A 5,903-nucleotide genomic window follows, 5' to 3' on the forward strand; every position below is an offset into this window, starting at 1 on the left:
TTGATATGAATGAACTTACTTACAAAATAGAGTCATAGAAGCATAAAACAGTCTTGTGGTTACCAGGGAAGAGAGGAGGGGAAAAATAAATTGGGAAACTGGGATTGACATATACATACTACTATGTATAAAACAGATAACTGATAAGGACCTGCTATACAGCACAGGGAACTCTACTCAATACTATGTAATGGCCTACATGGAAAAAGAATTTAAGAGTGGATATATGTATAATGTATTCACTTTGCTGAATAGCAGAAAGTAACACAACATCATAAATCAGCTACACTGAACTATACCACCATATTGTTAATGTTACTCCTTGTCTCTTCTAAGACAGAACTTTTCTATTCACTTGCTAATCCACAATACCTTTGTGTTCTTTTTGTGAGTTTTTACTAAATGTATTCATTTGCTCAGTTTAGCTGTGGAGTCAATACCAACAACTTATATGAGATCAGAGCTGGTCACAGATTGTCAGGGGCACATGGTGGCAAGCCCTTCCAGTGTGCTTTCTAGTCTTGTATCGATCTGATGTGATAATCATCTTAATGTGCTAACGTAGCCTGTCTTCTTTACTTCAAAATATAGTCTGTTATTAAAAAATCACCCTTAATTTCCACAAAACGGCTCCCAAAGTGATTTATAAGTCCCTTTATACTAATCTGCACAGCTAAGTAACTACAAATGTTGACCTTCTAATAAGTTCCCCCTGACTCCCTACCTTTTCTGAAAAAGATTTATATCACAGTCAGCCTTCCGTATCTGTGATTCTCCAGAACGTGCAAATACCAAGGGTGATTAAGGGACTTAAGAAACCAGGGTATTTTGGTATGAGGTGGGCAGTCCTAGGCCCAGCCCTCTATGATACCAAGGGACAGCTGTATATGAATATAGTGTCATAATTTATAATTGGTGGCATGAGCTATGTGAAGGCAGAGACTAGGTCTAGCAGACATCTCCATGTCTGTCACCTTACACACACCTTCAGTCTCCCACCTATTGTCCCCCCATCCTCTTATGTAAGCCTGGCACATGGCACACATATCTGTGCCAGCAGAGAGCAGCAAAGATTCAGGGAATTGGAGATGAGGTATCTATTAGGAGTGCTATGGCCTGTCTGAAGGGGTCAGGTGGCTTTTCTACATGGGGAGGAACCTGAAACACCAACAGAGAGGACAGAGGGCAAGTGGAGATGCACAGTTGGCGTATGGCTCACCAGCATTCCTCACATAAAGGCTGAGACTTCATCTATTTATGTTTAGGTCTCAAGGCCTGGCTCTTTGTAACTGATTAGAAGATATTTTAAATGAATTAATTAACATAATAGCTAATGTTTACTAAGGACTTGGGCTTCCCTGGTGGCTCAGAGGTTAAAGTGCCTGCCTCCAATGCAGGAGACCTGAGTTCGATCCCTGGGTCGGGAAGATCCCCTGGAGAAGGAAATGGTAACCCACTCCAGTACTCTTGCCTGGAAAATCCCATGGACGGAGAAGCCTGGTAGGCTACAGTCCATGGGGTCACAAAGAGTCAGACACGACTTCACTTTCACTTTCACTTTCGCTTTACTAGGAGGTAGTCTCTATGCCACTTTAGTATCTATTATATCTTTTTTAACACATTTTTTATTTGTTTTAAAAAATATTTATTTATTTGGTTGCACCAGGTCTTAGTTGCAGGATGCAGGATCTTCGTTGTGGTTGTAAGATCTTTAGTTGCAGCATGCAAACTCAGTTGCTGCATGTCAGATCTAGTTACCTGACCAGAATTGAACCCAGGACTTTTGCATTGGGAGCATGGAGTCTTAAGCCGCAAGACCACAAGTGAAGTCTCTCATTAAGTCTTTTAATATTTATAATCTTGTGGACTAAGAACTATAGTTATCCCCATTTCTCATGTGAGTAAACTGAGGCATAGAGCATTAAAGTCATTGTGGCCAAGACTAAACAGGGAGAAGGGACATAATCGGGACTCAAGTCTAGGAAGTGTGGCTGGAGCATCTGTGTGCTCATCCACTCACTGGGTAATACTTCCAGAGTGTGAGAGAGAGAGAGAGGCAGGAGTTCTACCAGGGGAAGTGAGGAGGGTTGTACTGTGAGTAACAAGGCATGTGGACAATCTCTGGGTAAATGGACTGACAAGAGCACATTGAGCATTTCTTACATCAGTTCCCCTCCTATGTCCCACCTTCTCAAAGGGATTGAATGGAGAGATAACAGAAAACTTGTAATTGCTTTGTCTTCCAAGCATATCTGGAAATTACCATCCATTATAGCAGGAGCAAAGTCTTGCAGTCACAATAGTACTGCCCTTTAGAGTTACAAAGTGCTTTCACATCCATTCTACAATTTTGACCCTACAACAACTCGTGAGGTCATTAAGAGGAGGCAGTTTTTACTAGAACTACTCTGTACTCCAAAAGCCCCTTAGACTTTATCCATTGCAGTCCTTGCCCTCTGCTTTGTAATTGTTGCCTTATGTGTGGATTTCCCCAATAAAGCATGGTTTGTTTGAAAGAAGAAAAGTCTTTTAACTGTATTTTCAACAGATAATACAGTGAGTGACACATGTTATGTTGATGACAAATGAGGAGCACCAGGGTTTTGGTTCAGGACCCTTCACCATAGTAGTTGCTGTAGATCATTGGGTGTTTGGGGTTAGCATGTGGGGGAGGGGTGGTCTGGCCATGGTAATTGGGACAAGAAAGGGATTACCTTCATTCCCAGAGGTGCCTTGCCCAAAGGACATGCCATGTGATTGGTGGGACCCAGAGAGAGAATGTAAGTTAATAAGTGTGAAGACTGGAATGCACAATAGAGATGTGAGATCTATTAATGATTCTCTCACCTCTGCCCACTTGTAGAAAATGGGGGCAACTCCAGGAAAGTACAGTCACAAGTTCATATCCAACTAATCTGCACAAGACGTGACAATCAGCAGAGTCCAAACCTGGCTGAGCAGGCGGGAGGAGAACAAGGGCACACAGAGGAATGTGGGTGTGCTTCCCTCTTTAGGCACTGGACTTGAAGATTTCCTTGTGAAGCTCTGCCAATAGGAGTGCCCTGTGTGGTGTGTAACAAGGGAGCCACTGACCGGTGAAAACATGACACTCTCACTGCAGCTGGTTTCTATGAAGTCTCAAAGCACTACATGATTAAAATTATGTGCATTCCCAGAGACATTTTAACACTAATGTAAACATTTCAGAGTGAGTTCGAAGAACCATTCTAATGAAAATGTTCAAAATTTTGTCAAATTGTGATTAACATGTTAGTGATAAAGGTATCAAGATGTTCTTGCATTTTCTAACCTGAAATTTTAGGCTCTCTATTTCACATTTTAGTATCATGCTTAGTCATTTTACAATGAAAAAGTTTAATGACAATTGAATGAAAAATCACACCATAAGAAATGTGACTGCTGTGCTTGCTTTGTGGCTATTTTTGCATAATATACTCTAATTATTGATGTTTTGAAAATAAAGTACTATTGAAAGGCTAACTTTAAAATAAGTGAGTCTTAACAATACAGTCATGGTTGAAAGCAATAACCGTTTCTCACTTTCAGATGACATAGATTTCCTTTTGGAAATATACAAGCATTCTATTTTTTAAATAAATTTTCTCTCACCTCTCTAGACTGAGGGAATCCTCCTTTCATATTCTTCTCTGCCACTGTACCAATCTTCACAGAAGGCTGAGTCCTGAGGTCTTAAGAAATCCATACCTTTTCTGCTTTCAATTTTATTTTCCAAATAGAAAGAGGGAAATGCCAGGTATCATTCATAATTACTGAACTCTTAATGCTCAGGACACTCACTTGTTTATTCAACTATGTGTTGAAGATCTACTGTGTACCAGGCACTATTCCAGTTCTGAGAATGGAGTTCTGAACACGCAGAGAAAGTCTCTCTTCTTAGAACTCTTACATTTTAGCATGGTAGATCCTATAGAATGCTGACCTGAAACAGATAGACTGCCTGATATTTCTCTAGCAAAGATGGGTTTATTTAGAAATTAGTAGAAAATTGAAATTTGGGGTCTGCAATCATGGCAAGCCATGTGCAAGTCCCCGCACAGCCAAAAAAGGAGAATGCTTTTAAAAAGAGTAAAGATAATTTGGCAGGGCTGCTCTAAACAAAGTTCATGTCTTTTCACTGGCTGATCCTTGCCAGGGAAGGAAGTCTCTGTTTTTCCTCTTGGGCTCTGTTTTCATCTCAGACATGAGAGCTCCCTCTTCTCAACTCTGATTGAGATTTCTATTTATCAATTTTTCATAGAATAAAATAATAAAGCAGGATAAAGAGGTAGGGAGTAAAAGATCAAGCAGTGTTGTTATATCAAGGGGATCAGGAGACTCTCATTAATAGGTAACATTGAGTGAATCTTAAGGAAGAGATAGCCATGTGGGCATCTAGGAGAAGAGCTTTCTTCTACTGCAAAGACCTTGAGGTGGGAGTGTGGTGGAGAATTTTAGGAACAATGAGGTGGTGAGTGTCATAGATGTGAACTAAGTTGGGGAAAGAGCTAGGAAAATGTGTCAGAAGGTAGCCAAGGGCTATCATAAAGCCTAACAAGAAGCCCTGAAAGGGAGTTTGCTCTTTATCCCAAGTAATATAGGAAACAACCAGCAAACAGAGAAATGAGATGATCTGATATAAATATCACTCCAGTGATCTAGTGATCTAGAATATCACTCTAGTCTGTGAAGAGCAGATTACAGAGGGCCAAGGTACACGTAAGGAGATTTGTTAGGTAGCTGCAGCAATAGTGCAGGAAGAGATGGTGTTGGCAAAAGTTGGTAAAGGTGATAAGAAGTGATTAAGTTCTTGATTTTCCAAAGTAGAGCCAATAGAATTTTTTGACAATTGGACATAGCATAGGAGAAAGTGGAGTCAAGAATAATTTAAATTTTTTGGGTGGAAAACTTGAAGAATGAGTGACAATTTACTGAGATGAAGATAGATGGAGAAAGAAATAGAAGATAGGGAAGCAACAGTTTGATTTGGTATTTAGATACCTGTTAGACATTCAGATGGAGATGCTGAGTAAGTTGCTGAATATACAAGACAAAAATTAAGGAAACAGTCAGGCCTGGAAATAAAATTGGGCATTTCAAATCAGGAGGCTGAATGAGATGGACTAAGGAATTGGGATAGATAAAGAAATGAGTAAGTCTAAAGACTGAGGGTTTCCCAGGTGGCTCAGTGGTAAAGAATCTGCCTGCCAAGCAGGAGACGTGGGTTCAGTCGTTGGATCGGGAAGACCCCCTGAAAAAGAAAATGATAACCCGCTTCATTATTCTTGCCTGGGAAATCCCACGGAACCCTTACAGTTCATGGGGTTGCAATGAGTCAGACATGACTGAGCAACTAAACAACAATAGCAACAAGGACTGAACTCAGAGACTTTTCAATATTTATAGATGGGAGAAATTTGCAACAAATTCATATAACAGAAGCCTGAGGTAGGAGAAAACCAGGAGAGAACAAAGTTCCATGAGCAAAATTATTCCATGAATATCTGAGGAGGGGGACTACTGAATAATAAGTTTCTGCTGCTAAGTTTCACTCTTCAAACATAATTACTTTCTGTTTCTAAAAGCATAAACTTCTTTTAGTTCCTCTTTTCAGTTGTGTCCTAATGGGGCATCCCTAGGATTTTTTTCACTGATCTCATTCCACCCCATCCATGCCCTTTCCCATTTCAAAAATATTTTCTCTTTATTTTCCCAGAAGCCTTAGCATGGTCATTTCTAGAACAAGAAAAGCCACAATATTCTGATTCTGCTAATAAGATGCTGTGTTACCATGAGGAAAATACCTCTTTGTCTCTTAATTGAACAAGGTCAAGATTAGTAAACAAGTGAGCGCCAAGTTAGAAGAATATCTTGTATACAGTATC

The sequence above is a fragment of the Ovis canadensis genome, chromosome 1 (genome assembly GCF_042477335.2).
Source record: "Ovis canadensis isolate MfBH-ARS-UI-01 breed Bighorn chromosome 1, ARS-UI_OviCan_v2, whole genome shotgun sequence".
NCBI lineage: Eukaryota > Metazoa > Chordata > Mammalia > Artiodactyla > Bovidae > Ovis > Ovis canadensis.